Consider the following 11,531-nt stretch of genomic DNA (forward strand, 5'->3'; position numbering starts at 1 on the left):
TTTTTGCAGAGGCGACGGATTTTCACAAGATCAGTATCGTTTTGAAGCTCGACCGTTCAGACGACAAATACCGAAATATTGGCTAAAAGCATTAATTTCTTAACTCTCAACTGGGCACTTTTCTACAGGGAAGGGGTCGCTTTTTTCGCCGATATTTTCGACAGTCATCCCCTCTTTTCGATTGTCTAGCCTTAATTTAAACCTACGTCACTTCCGGTGTGGCGGTGGTCGTAAAAGCAAAGACGTCATGTTTTTTCCCGTTCTTTTCCTCTTCGCGGTACGGGTTCGAGCCTGCCTTCTTACTATCACTTTTGCTTTTTTTTTTTTGCTCAACACACACCTCCAAACGCTCGGGCAACGCCGCGCACCCATGCTAGTATATATATATATATATATATATATATATATATATATATATATATATATATATATACATATATATATATATATATAATGACTACTTCACTTAATCACATAAATTAATATATGAAAATATAATTACATGCGTAAATTTTCAGTATTTATTTCAACAGTGTTCAATACATAGGTAGAGCTATGTAGTAAGTTATGAAATATACATGGCAATTAACCTAAACAGAATATTCTCACGAGATTGAAACACGGAATATTCTGTGTAGCTTAATTGCAATGTATATTTTTATAACCTACTACATATATATATATATATATATGATATATATATATGATATATATATATATATATGATATATATATATATATATATATATATATATATATATATATATATATATAAAGTGATGGTTGTGTAGTTTGTGTAGTTTAAATGTATATTTAAAACAGTGTATCCATTAAAAAAAGCACGGATCTTGACCTACACACATTCACGCACACACACGCACAACAGACAACTTTGGTCTTAACACACAAGCACACACTGACACACACATACACATCAAAAAGGAAAGAAAATCATTAAAAAAAACCCATAGAAATCTTCACCAATTAGAGACCCCTCGCCTACTAAATGGACTCTGGAGCAACACACCGACTATTGATGACAAAAGGTCTGAGATTGGCATTTCCCTGAAAAACGCAATCAGTGGTGTCAGATTAATTTATTTTATTGCGGTCTATTATTCTCATCTTTATTGGTTGTTGTTTCACGACGTTTCGGCCAACCATTCCTCTGACCTTCACCAGGTTGATGTCAGGTCGACGAAGGCCAGAGGAATAGTCGGCCGAAACGTCGTGAAACAACAACCAATAAAGATGAGAATAATAGTCCGCAATAAAATAAATTGATATAAATAATACTCATCTCAATAATGAATTCCAATTAAAATAATATATATACAGTGTTGTCAGAGTTAAAGTGTTTTCCAAAATGACATTTCAAACTTTCACTTAAAAAAAAGATTATATAAAAATATCTGAACACGGCTTGAAACGCGTTATAAAAATATTTAAAAATAAAAAATGATAAAAGTCTGAAAACCCCACAATTGTTGATGGCTACACTCTTTTTAATATATATATATATATATATATATATATATATATATATATATATATATATATATATATATATATATATATATATATATATATCTGTGTGTGTGTCTGTATATATATATAAACTCCTAACATAAATTGGATTCATGCTTTGTCTGCCGTGATTTTAAATCAACAAACAAACAAAAAACAATTCATGATGGTCCCTCGTCTCGAGAGTCATGAGCAGACCAAGATCGCTTAAGAAGTGAAATGTTGCAGGTCTATTGCTCCATAGTTTGCTCGGTTTGAACACACTCTTGTCGAGAAAATCGACATACTTTTACTTTATTGCTTACGACCTTCTCACTGGTGCGTGTTTAGGTTTTATTATTGAGTCTAGCCTTAAAGAGGGCAAGTATTGACACAAGTCACATCCCATATAAGCGACTTCAGATTAGCGAAGAAAAACATCGTTGGGCCATCTGACAGTTTACCATTTCCTCGGTCTAAGCCAACGACAATTTGGTAGTTGTAACAAATTATTTAAACATGGACCTTTTAGACCGTTACAAACTGGCAAATGTTAAAGCCCGTCGTCTTTGAATTGGTGCTTTATGCCAAACTTCTAAAGCAAATATATTATTATGATATTAATCCCTATTAATCCCTAACGGTGCAACGATCAAACACCATAGTAATTGATTTGTAGCACCGTCTGACAACAAATGTTCATACAAAACTTAAGCCATATCGACTCAGTAGTTTATGAGAAAATGTGTACATTATATGATCACTAGGGCTGTGACAACAGCATATTCTTTTCATTGTTTTAACTCTTGTGTACATATCCGTTAATATCTTATATACTTTCATATAGACTGATGTGGGTCTCGGTTGATTGACTGTGTCTAATTGTGTCGGATATGTACTCGATAGTCAAAACAATGAAAAGAATATGCTGTTGTCACAGCCGTAGTGCTAACAAATCCATATTAATTCATATTAATTCCTATTAATCCTAATTAAATCATGAGTGTACATCGAACGGATGCCATAATTCTTAGTAGCTACATCTTATCGTAACAAACAGAATTTCAGCGAGATCGGCCCAGTACTTTCATAGAAAAAGTAGAACAGACAGACAAGCAGACTAAGAGGAATATATATAGACTAGCGGGACTCTGTAAAAATTCCACGATTGTTATCTTTATCTGTATAATCAACCCTCAATCATATTTTTCTTGAAATAATGAATATGGGTATGGTTTCATAATATGAAGTAAAAGAAAACTTAATCTACTTTTGTCGGCTCAATATTTTTTAAAATAATGTAAATGAATCTGTTACCAATGTAATTTATTCATACAATACCGATTTTTTTTTTAAATTAATATTTTTATTCATTCTTGCTGTAAAATGTTGGTGCAAGGTGAATGCCACATTTCCCCCCCTCCCCCAAAAAATACCCCAAAACAAACACCCTGAAAATTGTAATAATTATGTGTTTGACACAATTACAGTCAGATAAAAAGATTGCAAAGAAAACGGTTTGTATAAAGTAGAGGGAACGAGAAAATTCGATTTGGGCACAACTCATTTAAAAATTGGTAAAGTCAAAATCATTGTCCCTTCGTTTATGTTTAATTCCTTTATCTTCGACGATAAGATGAGCTTAGTTTTGCTAAGGCGTTAAAGGTGATAACGTACGTACGAATATAAAATTGCCTTAACGTATTAAAATACATGTTTATATCAATTTTTTGTCGTATAGAATTTAACCTCCTTGTTATTTTTAAGTATTACGTCATTTTTTTTTTTAAATAATTTTATATTTACAGGCAGGAACGTTAACATTTTCGCCCTAGTAAAGATATGATTTTATTTCCATTTAATGAAAACAGGTTTTCTTTTTTTGTTGCAAGCCATCTATTAGTTGGCCAGTTGTGTACAAATCCCAAGAGCGATAGGAGCCTTCTATCATATCTGAAAGTAACACAATGTTCAACGTGCGAGACTAGATATGCACCGCTGTACAACTGATGGTTTCTACCGATCCAAATTATGATAACAGAACTACTGCCAGAACCCTCACAATGCAAATAAGAACGGTTCAACGCTTGAGGGCACAGCTCAACGATGTTTCCGGCCACGTTTATGGGCTTTGGTGTGGTTTAAAGTGAAGGCCACATCATGCCACGTCACATCTTCGAAGTCGGCTTGAAATCAACACCAAAGTGTACCCGAATGTGCTGAAGAGTGTGGTGGTTCCCTGATGCAATCAGGTGGCCGCTGCCTGCAAGACTTGGTGTCGGCCCACAAGTCCAAAGAGACCAAGCTTAGCTTCAGAAAGAGAACTATGACTTTGTACCCGTCTCACTGCCCCCTCCTGACCTGAACCCGCTGGACTACTTCGTACGGTCATACGTCGAAAACATCACCAACATGCCCTCCTACAACACCAAAGCTAGTCTGATCTCCGCCATCAGGGGAGTATTCGCCTAGCTTCCGCCGGCGCTTGTGAAAAAGGTATGCTCCCAGTTCTGGACCTGTATCGAGGCGGTGATTGAGGCTGAAGACAGCTACATTGAATAGATGCCAGCTCAACTACATAATCAAATTACGTGAATTGAATTTTTAGTAAAAAGTTTCGAAATAAAGATGTTGTATTGTTTTATTTAGGGCCAAAAATTTATCGTTCCGCCCTGTATAAACCCTTTTTCACAATGTCAAGAGTTCGTTAAATGAATCAGTATTTTCAAATTTTGGATTCAAACGTGACATATTTGTGTTTTCAGTCCGTGTCGTTTAACACTTAGCCACCGTCATCGCCACTTGTCATTCTAAAATTATTAACAAGTAAGACACATGCCGTTTATTTCTGAATTTTGAGAGGAAAATGGATAATTATTATTTAGATATTTCGGACCTGTGACGTAACGGATAAAGTACTTGGTTAAATTCAGTTGTAAGTAACATTCTTCTTAGAGTTTAATGTTCAATACTCAGTGCGATTGGTACTCGCGATACAATTACGATGGACTCAGAACTTTCACCCTAGCTTCGTAGATTAAATAAATGGTTTCATTTGAAATTCCGTGCAGATTATTGATGTTACATGAAAAGGGCTGCCCTCTTTTCATGTAAGTAAAAAAAAAAAAGAATTGGTTAAATGAAATGATATCAGATAAAATGAGAATCGAATCATGTAGATAAATTTTAAAGAACAATAGGTTTTAAATGGAATATCCAGTTAAATTGTTAATTCTTTTAAAATATTTTATAAATAAAATTTGGCTGGAAAATCTATTCACATTCTTAGAAAGAATGCATAATAAAAATATCGGTTAGAGAATTAACAAGTAGGTTAAATTCCTTTGTAAAACAAAGAGAATGGGAAATGTCCTGGTCGTAAGAAATGGTTTCAAACCGTGCAAAGCGCGCATGTTTGAAACACGTGAGTTGTGGTCACGTTTGTCAGACATACGTCATAGCAGAATTGATTTCTCAATATAGGAAAGGGTTCGGAGAGTTAACAAGAGGAATCAGATACAGATCAGAGACTCAGAGAAGCAGAGAGGATCAGACCGATTCTCAGTTAGAGTCAGGGCACCCTCTTGGAAGCGGGAGGCTTAGAAGAAACCATGTAACAACTTTGAATCCCTGAAGTACTGAATAATTTCTGACCGGTCGAAGAATAAACTATCATCATGTTTTTTATAACTGCCATTTTTCTGTGTTCATCATTCCAACGAGATAAAGGTAATGTGTTTAATCATTCCAGTATGAATCAATGTATACCACTTTATCCTCTCATCAAAGTATATGCCTTGTGAATATGAACTCTCGCTGTATAAATGTCTTCAACATGTACCTACTGTCACTCTGTCTCCTCTCTAAATGAGCATTTAAAATATGTGTGTTGTCAACTACAAGGGACATGTAATAATATCTGAACAGACCGTCATGTAAATAATATGTACCCCCTCTAAAAACCGTGCCGTGATGAAAAGGGCTGTCCCCTTTTCATGTAACACTCTGTCGGGCAGAAAAATTTTCGAGATCGACAATGACACACTTAAAGAAGATCGGAGGTTAGATCTTCCGAAACGCGGTGAAAATATTTGAAGATAAAAAACAGTAACCCAAATAATCTTATTATTATTATTTTAAATTTATTGTTTGTCCGTGAAAGTTATTATTTTTTATTTTTTTATTTTTATTTTTTTGCATCAAAAGGTTAGTATGCTAAATATCATAATTGTTTTACTGAGGGGCGGATCATATTGGGTACCCATCCTAGACGACTGGGCCCACTAATTTTTAATGTGAAACAATTTACTTTATTTTTACACTTTTTAAAATCTTCAACATTTCCCGGTCCACTCGATAGATTGGGGGATTAAGGAACATTAAAGGTAGATTATCAGACAGAGAAATATATTCGCAGATATATAATAGGTGGATTATTAAGGAGCAAACAGATTAAAAGGCGGATGAATAGATTAACAAAATGACGAAAAACATAGATTAAGGTGCAAACAAATATATGGATAGATTAAGAGATAAACACATCTATATAATAAAAACGTTTTATCTATATATATATATATATATATATATATATATATATATATATATATATATATATATATATATATATATATATATTTATACCAGAATTTTAGTGATTGAATCACAAAGTGATTCGAATAATACTTAAAAGCAGAGTGTTCTAACTTCTACCCTTTTTCTTTCTCTTTTTTGGTTTGATTCGCTCTGTTTTTTCACTTTCAGAGACAAGTTGTTTTCACAGTAACGTGTTAACTCATAGTGTTTTTAACCAATGGAAATCGTTTTTGACACAAAATATTACGAGTCTATGTCAAATTAAACAAGCCTATAAAACATTGACAACAAAGCGCATCCTAGAAATATTCGACTAGAAATTCTTTTAAGCTCGTTATTATATCTCCAGTCACCAGAAGATAAACTCTCTCTCTCTCTTTCTCTCTATCTCTCTCTCACACACACACACACACACACACACACACACACACACACACACACACACACACACACAAAAACGTAGTTTGAAATAAACGTTCTGATACTATTTTCTATTTCTTATTCAAGAATGTTAAAACTTTTCTACAAATCTTGGTCAGCGCTTCTACATAATTTTATAGGCCGAGATTTTCTAGTCGATAAATAGAGTTTTCAGATAAAAAACAATGGTTTCAACTGATTTTTCTGTTAATTCTAATAAGTTAGAATGGTAGCTTCCAAATTAGTCAGTCCAAATTACGTGGATATTACTGCAAACTTTAATCGTGTAAGCAGATGAAAATTGCCACCATCTTGTTTAAGTCAAAACGGAAAATTACCTCTCGTTTTAACTCTCCGGTGTCTTACGATCGTTTTCATCAAATTCTATTTTTTATTTTCTTTAATAAAAAATTTTCTACCTCATCGATTTTCGTAATTTTTTTATATAATCATCTTAAAAATACGAGGAATACGTAGATACCATTGTTTTCATGTGAAATTCAGCATTACGATTTCTGAAATTTCGTCCCAATAGTGTACAAGCGCCTTTTGGTCTTTCAAAATGTATTTTACATCTTTCTTAAATTGTTGAGATAAATATATTTTATTCGTTAACTCGTCTGTCTTGTTTCTTTCCCAAAATCCCGTTACTGTGTAAGCATTTGCTTACTTGTGAGTCTTCTATTTTCTCTGTGTTTTGTTTATTTCCATTTATTAGGTTGGTGACAAAAATAATGTCGTTTTTTTTACGTCTATATATCTATCTGATAAAAACGATATTATTTTTGGACCAACCTAATATATATACATGCCCGTATGTATCTTTCATTTATATTTTTTCGCTACGACATAAAATTTATAAATATCTAGCTGGACGCCCGGCGTTACCCGGTCTTACAATATTTTTAAATATGATATTTTGATTTATGCAGATTTCATGTGTATTGTAGAATCAATCCTCTATTGAATATTATATATAACGACGAATAATTTGCCAGGTGGACAGAATCGCAAAAAAAAAAAAAAAAAAAAAAAAAAAATGAAAACATAATAATGATAATGTCGTTCATCAAATTCCGTTTGTGTTTGTCACATCAGCTGATATGAATGCTCTGGAAAAGTCACTTCATATTAATATTTAAATTTTAAATATGCAAAGGACGCAATAATTTGCGGCGATTTTAAATAGTGTATCTACATTTATCGTAAATTCCACTCATTAATGAGAAAACAGTTGAATAAAATAGTGACGTATACTCGGGAATGAACAAGGGATCAATCGATCTGTAGTCAAAGGCCGTTTGCAATATTGGGAAAATGCAGCCCCCCCCCCAAAAAAAAGGGCACCGTAGATTAGGGCAAAAACATTACCTCAATTTAGAAGGTCCTCTCACTCACAAAGCAAGGGTCGAAGAGTTTAACAAATTGTATAAGAACAGATACTGCACCTTGATCTCAGTTAAAACTTTAATGAATACTTGACACTGAATTTCGAACTGAACCCTTTATATAATCTACGGGGTAGAATGTTCTCTTTCTGCTAGAACGTGTGGCGCAGCAGATAAAGTCGTTGAGTATAATCAGTTCTAGAAGAGAGTCTTCTGAAAGTTGAAACTTCAAGTCAAAGTAAATGTGAAAATAACTAATAATCTATGTAATATTTTGTTTGCCCTTTCCTTCGTTAGTCTGTATATTACCCTTTAAAAATACTAAATACAATTGCTGAAGGCCAAGCTGCTTCAAAAAACAAACCCAAATTCGCGTAATTTGGCTTTACAAAGCCTAATCAACATTGGACAATACTCCGAGAGTGACCTTCCTTCAATATAAACTTGTTTTATAATATAGTTATAATAATATATGATCATTATTTTAATGGTGTAAGAAAGCAATTCGTAGTAATTTTGACGTACAACGTTTCTTCACAGAAGAAAAATATCAGCGAAATAATACGTAAAAAAATGGAACATGCAAAAGGAATGGCGAAAAGAAGATTGTCTGCCAAGAGATGCTGCACTGAAATGAATAAAGATTGTGTCTTACAACATGATATCATTATTTGTATTGAACTATGTAACATAATAGTCCTTCTTATTTATTAGTACCTATTAATTTATCTTAATGGGGCCAGTTCTATATTTAAAATACGATGTACACTATTTTCATAGAAAGATTAATAAACTCATATTCACTGCATGTTATTGGTTTTTATGCCCACCCCCAAAATTGTTGCTCTATCCAGAAAAGCACACGCTTTATCAAAACGTATTTGTAGATTATATATATATATATATATATATATATATATATATATATATATATATATATATATATATATATATATATATATATATACGTTTTATTTTTTATTGCCGTATCTTTCTGTTAAGTTACATTATTGTTTCGGCTACGCGGCCGTTTTTTTGGCCGTCTGTAGCGTCCTCAGACTTTTACAGAAATGTTCACTATTTTGGGATGAAAGAGTGGAAGAGTGAATGAGGTCCGGGGGGGATGCGAGGAGGGCGTAAGAGGAAGAGAGGAAGTGAACAATGAGGGAAGGTGGGGGGGAGTTTGGTATGTCGATAATGTTTTAGTTTTGGGGTTTAAGGAACTTGTGAGGGAGGGTCTGGGAAGTTTATTTCTGGCGTGGCTGAGGGCATAGGGATACATGAGGAGGAAGGGAATATGTGGGGGTGGGAGGAGGGGGTTACTTTAAAATTCGAGTCTCAGTGTTAAAGATCTTAGTGTCAAGTTGGTGAGGTGATTTCTTGGTAAGTATGTCTTGACCTGTTGGGTGCTCGCTTATGTTTGGTGGCGGGGGGGCGCTATGATTCGGTTTATTTATTTTTAGTTTTTATTTTGTTGTTAATTGTTTGGAGAGGGTCAGCTAGCGGTTGCGGCCACGGGTACACACAAGCGTACGTACACACATATATACGGGCATGTATGTGTACCTGTGACCGTTTCTTTTAAGTATATATGTTTTAGGCGAAAAAATAAGTATTAAATAAAATTTAGAGACAGCCATATATATTGATAAGCTAATATATTGATCTAATTCTGGCGAACAGACCTATAAATAAATTATTTGACAAATCAATAAACTGATTAGCAAATTGTAAGGCAAAGGAATTAATCAAACAAAGGCCAGACACATAGGAGAATATGCCGAAAGGTTCGTTAAAAAATGATGGATATTTTCACACAAACTTAAGTATAAAATAGAACGAATCCGGAATGTTGTCACATTCATCAAGAACCCTGATGCCACCAGGACAACTGGTCTAGAGGACATTCTAGTTGTGGTACTTTAATAACTGCAACCGAAACGAGATCCTATCCTTACAAAGTTGTACACCCGTAATTTTAAGAAGACGTACTTCCTATCATAAGAGGCATTACTTATTGACCATAACTATCTATCTATCTATCTATCTATCTATCTATCTATCTATCTATCTATAGACAGATAGATAGATAGATAGAGAGAGAGAAAGAGAGAGAATAGAAAATAAAAGAGTAGGGGATAGAAAATACTTAATAGTTATCCGCAGCAATATGTTTCACTGCACTAGGGATCATCAGCATGGCAACATTGTTAAACAACAAAATTCTCAATTTGACAATACTTTTTAATTTTTTCAAATTTTGAGTAAACTTTTGTGTCAAAATCACAAAAATATAATGAAAGTTTCATACAAATGGTCCTTTTTTTTTTAAAATCTTTTATGCCTGTGTTAATCGCCTGTTTTAACAAGATGATTGTACTTGGTACATTCAGGATGTTCTCCTATCTAATGCATATTATTTAATGTCTCTAGTACATGATTTAAGAAGTCATTCCTTTATAAATTTATTCATAAAAATCGGATTTTTATACTTACAGGTGATGTAAATATCAGATACTCTTGTTCGTTTTTCCAGCATCCACGAATTCAATTGGACACCTTGTATGTTAGTTTATCGGCCAATAAACGCATTTCTAACGAACTAACTTAAAAATTAGAGGAAGACGTCCAGTCTGTAGTAGAATTAGAAGATAAATGGTTGGTAACATTCAATGCTGCGAAGACAAATCTTCTTTCCTTTTAGTAATTACAAAAAACCTTCTCAACCACTGATAACCATTGCTAATGATGCATTATCTGAAAGTACTTCGTTCAAACTTTTCGGCTTAACCTTCACAGAGAACATGAATTGAAATAAATACATTGTGAGCATTGCTAAGGCAGCTGCGAAGAAGGTGAGCTCTCTGCCGTACTAGAGGGCTAATTACGCTTGTGAGATCTTGTAAATCTACAAGGCCGGAATCCACTCATATATGGGGTACTGCTGCCAAATTTGGGCTGGTGCATCTGCTACTAACCTTTCCCTTTTAAACAGGGTTGAATCAACCAAACTCTAACTCTTGTTCGCTCGACGAAATATTGCTTCTCTATTTCACAAGTATTTTCATTGAAGTTGCCCTGCGGAACTCCAAGCCCATGTACCCCCTCAAAGTAAATACCCCGACAAACCCAATAAGCAGCAAAATCCCACCCCTACACACTTTAGAAATCGTTAGATGCCGGAAAGCATTTTACTCTAGCAGTTTCTTCCCTCGAACTGCTGGACTTTAAAAAAGTTGACCTCTGTGCTCTCCAACAAATTACTCAGCCAATTTTTGGCCTAAACATTTGAAATTTTATGTGTATTTAGACATAGAGCAAGCTTTTTGATCAGATTTTGGCCGGAGATTTGGCTGCCACAGAGGCAAAGTTCAAAAGATTTGATCTTTGTGGTCTTTAGAAATCTATTTAGCCAATTTTGGGTCTAAATATTTGAAATTTTACATAAAGGGTATTCAGGCATGAATCAAGATTTTTCTTTAGTTTTGGGCTAGAATTTGGCTGTCAAGACGTTAAAGTATGAAAGATTTGACATTTGCAGACCCTACCAAACTCTTGCGCCAATTTAGGGTCTAAACATTTGAAATTTTAATATAGATTACGTGGACATGAGTCAAATAC

The sequence above is a fragment of the Euprymna scolopes genome, chromosome 16 (assembly GCF_053919585.1).
Source record: "Euprymna scolopes isolate OS-2025 chromosome 16, ASM5391958v1, whole genome shotgun sequence".
In the NCBI taxonomy this organism is placed as follows: Eukaryota; Metazoa; Mollusca; class Cephalopoda; order Sepiida; family Sepiolidae; genus Euprymna; species Euprymna scolopes.